At 40.9% G+C, this 12307-nt stretch overlaps 1 protein-coding gene across 1 annotated transcript in view; it reads left to right on the forward strand.

The window, feature by feature from the left end:
• The first annotated feature begins 3290 nt into the window (after nucleotides 1–3290).
• Nucleotides 3291–12307, forward strand: part of Adcy10 (adenylate cyclase 10) — a 90358-nt gene continuing 81341 nt past the window's right edge. The window contains exon 1 of the mRNA XM_021198155.2: nucleotides 3291–3527. The gene's annotated coding sequence lies outside the window, so the exon portion shown is untranslated. The remainder of the gene's footprint in view (nucleotides 3528–12307) is intronic.

A 12307-nucleotide genomic window follows, 5' to 3' on the forward strand; every position in this document is an offset into this window, starting at 1 on the left:
CACTAGAGATTTTTAAATAGGATGGCTGTAATGGTGAACTGAGACAATTCTGTTGTTCTATTTTTTGCTGCTCGTTTTCTTTAAGACAAGAACTTGCTCTAGCCTAGGACAGCCTCCAACCCTCCTCTCCTGACTCAGTCTCTCAATGTAGAGATGACAGAAATGTGCTATCATTCCCAACTTGAGATAATGCTAACACAGCCTGGTTCATAAAGAGGATTCATTTTTAATTACTTCAGTAACTGATATAATACAGCACAAAAGGCTCTAGAGTCCATCTAACCTGACTTTACATCTTAGTTCTTTGATTTATAAACTGGGGCTTTGGGTAAAATAAGTGCTTTGCAGAGACTTGCAACCTAACTAGGTTTTCTGTATATGCTTGTAACCTTTGTCTCCGGGATCTAGGAGACTCTGGGCATAGATTACTCTATATTGGAAAGTTATCATTCGATTGGCTTGGCCTTAATTTTGAAGTACTGACCTAAAACAATTAGTAAAACAATTCTTCATTAGCACTGTAGCCAGGTGAGTGAGTAAAGCAGGGGATTTCAGTATTTGAAGAAATGAGAGACCGTTTCGGTGGGTTGAATCCAGGACTTGTGCATGCAAAACACACACTGTAACACTGAGCTACACGCCAACCGAAGGACCTTTAAAATCATACTATATAACGGGGTTAGAGAAATAGCCCACAGTTAAGAGCACTCACTATTCCTACAGAGTGCCTAGGTTCAGTTCCCGTGGTCCACATTGCTACTCACAACCATCTATAACTCCAGTTCCAGGGATCCATAGCCTTCCAGCCTCTCCAGGCACTGCACAGATTTATATGCAGACAAAACACTTGTCCTCATAATCTGTCTTTGAGGAGGAAAGACTAGAGAATTTGATGTGGGCAAATTGAAATGCTTCTGAATAATTTTATTACACTTTTCACAAGGCATATTTATCTGTTTGCCATATGTGTACATGTGTTTCCAAGAGTAAACATTTAGAAAAAACATGAAGTATGGCACATACTGAAAAAAATTTAGTTTGAGGCCAGCCTGGTCTACAGAGTGATTTCCAGAACAGCCAACAAAGGTATGAAGAGAAACCCTGTTTCAAAAACAAAAACAAACATACAAAAACTATACTAGTACCAGGCAGGGGTGACTCATGTCTTTAATCCCAGCACTTGGGAGGCAGAGGCAGGTGGATNTCTGAGTTTGAGGCCAGCCTGGTCTACAGAGTTCCAGGACAGCCAGGGCTACACAGAGAAACCCTGTCTCGAAAAACAAAACAAAAAAACAAAACTATACTGATTCATCTCGCAACTACTCTCAAAGACAAGAGTTTCTTTCCTAGAAATCTATCATTGTAGATACTGAACTTCATAAGAGTAACTTCCACAGTGGCACAAGTTAATATAGATGAATTCTGTGTCAAGCTTTTCTATCAAGTCCTTATTGACAGCTTTGTAGTAAGTTTTTTCAGTGCCACTGAGATTCCAACTCAACTGTGCCACATTGATTTGTGGATCTCTTCCTCTGAGATTTAAAGTTGATGATTAAAAGTAATAGCACTGGCTAATGGAGTTATAAAGATTCACTGAAATGACATTTTAGCACTGTGTCTGGCTCATGCCACATACTTAATGTAAAAAAGTTCAGAAAATGCTATTTGGTTAGAAATAGATCTAAGAGTCCTTCTTTAGACTCAAGAATTTTTTAATATACCTTTACATTTTTCTGTGGTTTCACATCCATCTCAAGGGAATATTGATAGAAGGTACAGCAATACCATTTGAGTTTTTTTAGAGTAAGCAGATTTTTCTTTTGAAGTTGTTAAGATGATAGTGGAAGGTTAAACGTTAACCAAGATTGACCTCAAAGCTCAAAAATTTCTTTAAAGCAAAGCCAATGCTAGAGCTTCTTTGTGTAGCAAAATGGGAAAAGAAGCTCTGACATTTACCAACTGAAAGGTCTGTTTAATTGGATTCACCCTGAGACTGGATTCACTCCCCTCCCTTAAAAATGTGTGTTTTTGCATTTTGGAATACAGTAAACTTAATTACTAGAATGGACTTTAAGAATATTTGTATATATTTTCAGTTTTTTGTTTAAGTTTTAAATATATGCCATGAAACACCAAAAGCAGAATTGGGGAAGAAAGGGTTTATTTGACTTTGCACTTCAATATTCCACATCATAGTCTATCATTAAAGGAAGTCGGGACTCAAACAGGGCAGGAGCCTGGAGGCGGGAGCTAATGCAGGGCCATTGGACTGCTTACTCTCCTGTTCAACCTGGTTTCCTATAGAACTCAGGACCACCTGTCGAAGGGTAGGCCCACCATAGCAGGTGAGTCCACCCACATCATCTCTAAGAAAAGGCCTCACAGGCTCACCTACACCCCAGCCAAATAGAGGCATTCTCTCAGCTGAGGCTCCCACCTCTGATGACTCTACCTTGTGTCAAGTTGGTGTAAAACTAACCAGGACAGCTCCTTTAAAACATACTTTGACAGTGTCCCACTAGATTATGAAAACTTATAAGGCCTCAGATTTTAACTGACCTTTGAGTAAATTTAGAAGTACACACATAACTATTCAAAAACAGATGTATAAATTGTCAAAATTTTACCTCACAAGTAGTAAATTAATTAAAACTGGTAAAATTCATGGCCCTGATACAATGTGATCACTATAATAGTGCTCCTTTGTTTTTCCACCAACCCTAGCAGCATCTGGAAGCCATAGATAGTACCAAATGCTGAGGTGCTGTTTGTATACATCAATGCCCGTTTTTTAAATGACGACAGTAATAAGATGAGACAATTGTGGCAAAATGCTGACAAGTCTGCCATACCAGTCATTTATACAGAGTGACTACACTGGACAGGAGGAGGATTCGTGTCCCAGACAGGACAGTGAGAGACTTCATTATGCTGCTGAGCACTGTAATTTCAAAGGAAAGAGTATTGCTGTAATTTTCCATTCATGTTTTCAGACCAAAGTTGATCAGTGGTAACTAAGCTTGAGTAACAAAACCAAAGACATGGTGAAACTACTGTATTGGCTAAACTTGGGTGCTTGCTTAAGAGACTTTTCTTTTGATGATAATCACCTGTCAACTATGACCTAATTTCAGTCACCCTCCACATGGTCAAGGAAAGAGATGTGTAAACGATGGGGTTATTTCACACTCTCCAACAGCTATCTCATATGTCCAGACATGGGAACCTGAGATTGAGCCAAGCCAGTCTTCCAAGAGCAGTAGGCTTCTCAGTGTCGGGGGAGGGGAAAGGTGATGCCAGCCAATCAGAAGCATGGCCAGTGTGCGTGAAACAATGAACTTCTGATGAGGGTGTGGCCTGGAAAACGGCTTTTTGACAAAACTGTCATTTGATGGGTCAGGTATGGACAGACATGGCACTTCTGCTGTCTTCAGAATAACACCAGACCCCTTTCCTGTTCTCTGCATTCCTGAAAGATCTAGTCCCTAATCTAGGCTCGAGCTTTTCCTCAGTCTTGGAGAACAGAGGTATGTGGGAAGTAGGAGTTTCAGTAGAAGAAATAGCAGAGCTAGAAGGAAAGAGACCATCTAGTAGCACAGCTAATAGACTTGAGAGGAGAGTGGTTAGCAAGTTCAGGGTTTATTTCTGCCAGCCTTTTAGGTAAATTAGAAGCTTAAATGTGACCCTGTCCTGTTTGTCTTCGATGTCATATATTTCTAGCTTGTCCTGTTTGTTTTCATCAGTCAAATAGTAAGTGCCTACTATGTGAAGGTGCTAGAAAGGTGCTGTGGAAGAAAGAAAGACCAATAATGTGATCTCTAAAGGGGAAGGGGGGTTTACAGTTCAGAGGGAGACAGTGTAAACAGGCCAAGAAGAAACTGATAGAAAATAAGCCACAAAAGTGTATACATACTAAAAACCATGAAGAACACAGAAGAGGAGTTGACAGAGTGATCAAGTTTTGGTGATACCATTCCTTTTCAATCTCCCACCCCCACCCCCATTGTCCTCTTCTTAAAGAAGACTACATTATTGATGAAAAATTGAGCACAAGTTAAAAACTAGTAGGAAACTCTACAAGAGATGATGATGAAAATGGTTGTGATTGGTTCTAACTTATCTGTAATCTTCACATCCTGTTACTGCTCAGTGTTCCCAAGACATCAAAAGGTACACTTGGATTTAGCCAGGAAGTGTGCTTGGTGTATCTTCACATCCTCACTTGTTCTTTTGTTTGGGGGTAGGGGTGGGGGATCCTCATTCCTAGTTATATTTCCACAGGCTCACACATTCTGCTTGACTTTGATAGAATTGGCAAGGTGCCATCCACATGCCCTCCAAATGATAGGATTAAACACACCTTTTCTGTATGTTAGAACATCCCCAATGTGTCAGTCTTATATGAAATGCTTCATCTAAAGTGTCTGAGGGAGCCAGGCATGGTGGCATCCCAGCATTTGAGAGGAAGGGTCAGGTAGACCTCTGTCAGTTCAAGGTCTACACAGTGAGTTCCAAAACAACCAGTGAAGTGCTTAAATCGTAACTACAGTGTGGGTGTGTCTATGGAGAGTAAATCTCTGCCACTATCATTAATGTTGCAGAACTTACAAAAGATTCTTTTAAAATGGAAATTGTCTATTTTATTCTTAAGAAGACTCATAAGAAAAACTCCCAGCTATTTAATTTAGATATCCTTGCCTTTTAAACTCACGGACAAATCATGTTTCCCATGTATTGGGACACTCCTGTACGCCCCCCTAGCATTTGGGAAGTGGAAGCAGGAGAATCAGGAGATGAAGGCGAGCCTCAACTCTAGATGAAGTCTGAGGCTGGCCTGGGCTGTGCAAGTTCCTTGAGGCCCTTGTGCCTATCTCAGATATACAGTCATTCTGCTTTCACTTCAACTCCCATCTTTCTAGTCTCAAAATGTGGCTGCTTTCCTTCCTTAGTAATCACAACAAAACTGTGTCAAGTCCCCAAGTCACAATATTTAGAACAACAATCTTATCGTGCTCATGTGTGGTGTGTGTGTGTATGTGCGTTGTGTAGAGAATGCTAGCGGTTGACAGCATACATCTTTTCTTGATCACTCTCAATCTTAATTGTTGGGCAGTTAACTTGAAGATGATCAACTAGCCAGTAAGCTTGAGGAATCTCTACCTTCCCAGTGCTGGGGTAACAGGCTCGTGCCACTTTTATGTGGTTTTTAGGAATCCGAACACAGGTCCCTATGTTTATGCCATCTCCCCAGCCCCTTAGTTAATGTTTCTAGTAAATTAAAGGATACTAAGTACAGGAGAGGAATGTGGGTTGAATATGGTCAAAATACATTATATGGGGCTGGAGAGATGGCTCAATGGTGAAGAACGCTTGCTACTCTTCTAGATGACCAAAGTTCAGTTTCCAGCTCACAACTGCCTGCAACTCCAGCTCCAGAGGATCTGACACACTTTTCTGGCCTCCATGCAACACATGTTGCACAAAAACAGACACACACACACACAGAGGTATGCATAAATTTAAATTTTTTAAAGATGTTAAAAAATACATTGTATGAAATAATAATACATTGTGTGAAAGACTTAACATAATGTATTTTAAGAGAGTATTAAGTGGATAGGAGTGGTAGTGCACACTGCTAATCCCAGCATAGAGGCAGGAGTCTCTCTCTGAGTTCAAGGTCAGCATGATCTCCATAGTGAGTTCCAGAACTACATAGAAAGACTGTGTCTCAAAAAATAAATGAAAATTAAGAGAGAGAGAGGTGGGGGAATAATAGTAAATGCCTTCTTATGGGCAATAGCTGTTCCTAAAGACCCCCCAAAGAAGATTGGAGAACACAGATCCTAATGTTACAATTCATTACAGTAGCAAAGTTACAATTATGAAGCAGCAACAAAATAATCTTGTGGCTGGGGGTTACTGCAACATGAACTGTATTAAAGGGTCACGCAGCATTAGGAAGGTTGAGAACTATGGTCTGTATGGGCTATTCATCTTTACGTTGTATTTGCCTCCTTTCTGGAAAAACAAAAAATAATGCACTTCCTATGCAGTGTTGAACATAAGCAAAAGGATCAACAACCGGTTCAACTCTGGGTGCACAGTAAAGCTTAGCTGTGACTACATAGAAACTCTTTTACAAAGTACCTGTGAGCATGAGGCCAGGTTCTATAACCAAAAGGACTAGAATCTAGTGTGGTTTCTGACATACAACATACAGGTCAGAAGGTCATAAAATACATGTGACATCTCCCCAAAGGATAAGTAGTGGTGTAGGAAGGGAAGAGTCTGGGATAATTATTCTGGGGAATTTGGGTGAGGTTTGCCTCCACAGATAGCAAAAAGGTCACCAAGTTGTTAACAAAATCCATTCTTAGATTTCTGCATGGAATACAGGTATTTGATTTTTAATTCTTCACTGAGGAGACACCCTGCATGATTAACATTTTTGGTTCTCTTAGTCCTCTATGAGTGCAAGGACCTCTGTAAGCCCAATGTTCTGTGTATAATTGAGAGACCCGACATCTATGAGTAAGGTGCTCATTTCCTATAATTAAGGAAACTCCTAACACCAGCCTTAGGTTCTAAACACACATGCATGAAACTATAGATGCACACATGCTCACATGTACATGGGTGTACACACACACTGCACTCATTCATGCAGAGAGAGAGAGAAGAGGGGAGGGGAGGGGAGGGGAGGGGGAGGGGGAGAGGAGAGGAGAGGAGAAGAGAAGAGAAGAGAAGAGAAGAGAAGAGAAGAGAAGAGAAGAGAAGAGAAGAGAAAAGAGAAGAGAGACTATCTAGAAGAGTTCAGTGTAAGCCAAATGTGGTGGCACATAGGTCTAATCTCAACATTTAGAAGGGTGAGATAGGAGGCTCATACATTTCAGGCCAGCCTGGGCAATATAAGTTTGAGGCCAGCTACATTGTTTGACCACCCCTCCCCCAGAAAAAATGTTCAGAGGGGCTAAAAAGATGGCTCAGTGGTGAAGAACTCTTATTCTTACAGAAGATCTGAGACTTCAGGCCTTCACAGACATTTCACCTACATATATTCATGTACATACACACTAATAATAATAGTGATAATGTAATAATAACAACAACAAGAATAATAAGTTTGTTTTAAAAATCCACGCTTTGCAGATGCTCCTCTGCCCTGTAGACACTTGCTGGCATCCATGGTCAACCACACTATATTTAACACCATGATGGCAAGCCCTTTGGCCACATCATTGAGCCATGGCAGACAATGATCCAAAGACAGCAGAAAACCACTATGCTCTGAGCATCAGATAGAAAGGAGATGGCTAAAAAGGCTCTGATTTTCACAGAATTATTCCAGAATAATAATCCAGGGTGGTCACCTTACAAACCATGATGGCACTGGTGGCAACTGGGAAGAAATTTGAGGAACTTCATCCTGAAGTACAGTGTGTTGGGATCTTCTTCATGGCAAATGTTGGACCAAACACAAATAGTTCACAGTCTTTCATCTTACTGCCAAGATGGCATGGTTGGGTGGCAAGCATGCAGCCTTTGGGAAGGTGAGCATCACAGAATCCGTGGAGAGCTTTGGATCCAAGATCAACAGGAAGATCATCATTGACGAAAGTGGACAGCTCTAGTTATGCTTCAGTCTTGTGCAGCTTTCTCAGCAGACCACCCATCCATCACGCAGGAACATGCCCTCCCCGCACTGGAGGAGTTTAGGTAATGTCTTTCTCAACCTGAGTTGATTTGCTTACTTATACAAACTGTACTCTCATGACCTGACTAATATTTTTTTTGCATTTATGTTTTAATTAAATGTTTCATTCTGCACTTTCTTTTGAATCATGTGTGTGTGTGTGTGTGTGTGTGTGTGTGTGTGTGTGTGTTTTCCAAGCTACATGTGTTGATGTCAGAGGACAACTTGTGGAAGTCTCTTCTATCCCTCCACCATGTGGACTCCAGAATCAAACCCAATTGTCATACTTTGTAGTGCTTAATTGGTAAGCATCTGGCCAATGAGAATCTTTGTCTCAAGATGAAGCTTGGTAAATTTCTGAGGATGACACAACACTGGAGGTTGTCCTCTCGCCTCTACATGTATCTTCACACACAAGTATCTATCTGTACAGACATATTTTTAGGTTCAAGGACAGAGCTGGAGAGATAGTCCAGTGGTTAAGTGCACTTGTTACTTGATCATGAGGATTTCAGTTCAGATTTCAGCTCCCACCTTGGGCAGCTCACGACTGCCTATAACTCCAGATCCAAGGGATCAGATGTCCTTTTCTGTCATCCTTGGGTACCATACACATGTGTATACACTTACACAGGCGCGTGTGCACACACACACACACAACGCACACACAGAGGCACAAAGAGTCAAGGTTGATGGGCAGTAGTTCCATGTCCCTTTAATTGCAGCACTCAGGAGTCAGAGACGGTGAGTCTCTCAGTTTGTGGACAGCCTGGTCTACAGCGTGAATTCCAGGATGGCCAAGGCTACACAGAGAAACCCTGTCTTGAAAAAAAGAACTCCACCTCAAAAAAGTGTCGAGGTCATCTTCAGCTACATAATGAGTTTGCAACAGCCAGCCTGGGCCACATGAGAACCTGTCAAAATATTTTTTATAAAACTCTGAAGGGGCTGAAGTTCAGCGGTTAACAGCACTTACTATTCTTGCAGGGGACCTGGGTCCAGTTCCCAGCGCCTACATGACAAAACTGTTATTAACTAGTTACAGATCTGACATACTCTCTGGCCTCTCTGGACACCAGGCAGCAGGCACATGATGCACAGGCAAAAAACTCAGACATATAAAAATAAATCTTTAAAGGTGTGGCTTGTGGGAGCAAGCAGCTCTTCGTTTTCTGATTCTAGATTTGCAGGATTGGGGTCATGTGAGAAAAAAACATGGTAGAATATTCGTGATGGGGAGGATGACAAGAATGAGAGACTCCGTGCTGTCGGTCAAAGCCAGGACTGAAGCCTCCCAAGACACATCATCAAGAGAAAGTCACCAAGAAAGTTACCATAGAATCACAAAAGCTACCCACCCCAACAAACAATCTCAAAATCACAAAAGCTACCCACCCCAACAAACAATCTCAAAATCACAAAAGCTACCCACCCCAACAAACAATCTCAACATAGAAACATGAGAGAAGAAACATTAAATGAATTAAAGAAGGTAACACAAGATCTGAAAGAGAACCAGACAGAAATCACTGAGGAAGTGAGAAACTTAAAGGTCAAATGGAAAAGTTAAATGACAACTTCAGTAACACATTAGATAAGACAGGAGAAAAAATAGCAGAGTTTGAAGACAGCTCTTTGGAATTGTTAGTGTCAAAAAGAATAAAAGAGAAAGCATGAGGAAAAAATTGCAAGGGCTTGGGATCCCCCCTTTAAAAAAAAAAAAAAGTACAAATATTTGGATCATTGGCACACTGGATGGAGGGAGAAGAGCTTTGGGTGAGAGCCACAGAACGCCTTTTCAGTAAAATATCAGGAGAAAGCTTCTGAAATCTTGGAAAAGACAGGCATTAAGCTACGAGAAGCATCTATGCACTCTAACACTCATGACCAGAGAAGTCTGTTGTCGTGACTTGTTATAGTAAAGTTGTCAAATGTGCAAGACAAATCGAAGATAACCACCTGCAAGAGAAAAATGTCAAGTACCATTTAAAGGTAAATGCATTAGACTAACAGCCTCTGTGCATCTGTGTGTGAGTCTAGGGAGTAACTCGAAGGGTTTGCCCTGTGTTCTCAGCCCTGATAAGATATTTTAAGGCTGGAGATACAGTTTAACAATGAAGTGTGATTATTAAATCAGGCAGTTAACATACCCATTACCTCATATTATCTCTTTTTCTGAAAAAACAAAAACATTTTTTTACAAGTTTTACAAGTTCTGCACACCTGACCATCTATAGCCACCATTATCTATATCAGATTTTCAAAACTTATTCAATCTTGCCCAACTAAAACTTTACACCCATGACCAGCATCTTGCCTTTCCACCATGTTCCAAGCTTTGACGACCACAAGTACATTCTCTGCCTTTACAAGTTCAGTATTTGGGGATTTTACACATGGTGAGCTCATGCAGTAGCTTTCATTCTGTGCCTGTGACCTATTCCACTTAGTATAATGTCCTCCAGATTCATCCGCGTGGTCTCAAGTGTCTTTCTGCTTTTAAAGCTGAATAGTATTGTGTTGCACACACACACACACACACACACACCCCGAATTTTCTTTGACTCACCTGTTGACAAACACTTAGGTTGATTTTATATGTTGACAACTGTGAATGGTGCGGCAGTGATATGTGTTAATGTGGAATGCAAATGTCCCTTCAACATAGTAATTTTATTTTTCTTTTGATGGGCATGCAGGGTAAAAATGGCAGTTGTATTTCTAACTTTTGAGGAAGCTCCATACTGTATTCTATAAGGTCTGTGTGTCTGATTCAGTCCATAACAAAAATCCCCCATGACACCCATGGTAAGCTCTCTGAATTGACAGTACTACATTGATCAATAGCCATTATTGTGATTGTTAACCTGCAGAGCATCATTAGCCTCATAATTTTGTCATTCTGTATTTAATTCTTTTTTTTTAAGATTTATTTATTTATTATATGTTAAGTACACTGTAGCTGTCTTCAGACACTCCAGAAGAGGGTATCAGTTTTCATTACGGATGGTTGTGAGCCACCATATGGTTGCTGGGATTTGAACTCAGGACCTTTGGAAGAGCAGTCGGTGCTCTTAACCACTGAGCCATCTCGCCAGCCCCTGTATTTAATTCTTAAGAATATGAGACACATAGTGGTAGATATGCCTTGTTAAAGTCAAGGCATGCTTTGCCTGCAGCATTCTCTTGATAGGAAATGAGCCAATCACAGTGTCATGTGCCTGTAGCTTTAGCTGCTGGGAAAGCTTAGACTGGAGTGGTGCTTGAGCCCTAGAAAGCTAGCAAAATGGGGACATCTCAAAATAATATTAAAATGTCTTAAAAGGAAGAACGAACTTATCTGAATCCACCAATCCCCCCTCCCTTTCTTTTGCTTGATGTGGACTCATGAATTAGTGCTGGCTGACCTGACCTGACTTGGGACTCACTGTGCAAATCAGGCTGGCCTAAAATTCACAGAGACCACTTGCCTCTCTGTTTTTTGGGTGCTGGGATTAAAGGCATGCACTACTACAATTAGCCCATATCTATTTTGATATGTGTGTGTGTGTGTGTGTGTGTGTGTGTGTGTGTGTGTGTGTGTGTGTATGCACATGTGCTAGTATATACAATGTATACGGGTACCCTCAGGAAGCAAGAGAGGATGTTGAATCCCTTGGGGTTGTACTTACAGGTGATGATGAATCATCCAATGTAGCTGCAGGCAAATAAGCTTGGATCCTCCAAAAGAACAGCAAGCACATATATTAGCTAAGTCACCTCTCCAGCCTTCACTGGGCTCCTTTTGTTCATCTCTTGCTGAAACCGCTGCTCACACAGTAGCAAGCATGATAACAGTCTTTTTTTTTTTTTTTTATAATAGTTATAATTGTCTTTATTGTATACAGACTTTGCTTTCTTAAGCTGTACACCCAAAAGCAGCCTATGAGGAGCCTATGGCAATTTCAGATCTACTTTTGAATGATAGCCACACTGATTGCCTTACTGACTGCAGTAACTTATATTCCCTCCAGTAGTNAAAGGATCTGTTCTCACTGTGCCTTCACCAGCATCCATTCCTGTTTATTGCCTTAGTGATGTTCGTTTGGCCTGGGATGATTATCTTAATTGATTTTGTGCAGCATGANAGATGGGAGTAGTTTCAATCTTCTACCTATGGATTTCCTGTTTAATAGCATTGTTTCCTGAGGAGGCCATCTTACTTACCTTTGTTGAGGGTCAGATGGAAGTAGCTGCATCCTCTAATCTACAACACTGGTCTCCATTTTCCATTTCTTGGGCTGGTATCACTCACTCTTGGTTCATTGGTTCAGGTCAGTATTACCATTTGAAACCAGACATTGTGATGCTTCTAGCACTGTTCTTGCTCAGGACTGCTGTGGTCATTTCTGGCCTTCTGTGCTTCTCTATGAATTTTAGGGTTTTTATTTCTATTTGTGCAAGAATGTATTTGGACTTTGGTGGAGACTCCCCTGANTCCATTTTCACGTTACTGATGCAGACAATAGACAGACATGGATCTTTCCAAAGCTTTAGATGTCTTCTTCAATTTCTTTCCTCTGAGTCTATTTGACTATTCCATTCTTTCTCACCCTATATACTTACTCCTAG

Source organism: Mus pahari, chromosome 5, assembly GCF_900095145.1.
Source record: "Mus pahari chromosome 5, PAHARI_EIJ_v1.1, whole genome shotgun sequence".
NCBI classification, from domain to species: domain Eukaryota; kingdom Metazoa; phylum Chordata; class Mammalia; order Rodentia; family Muridae; genus Mus; species Mus pahari.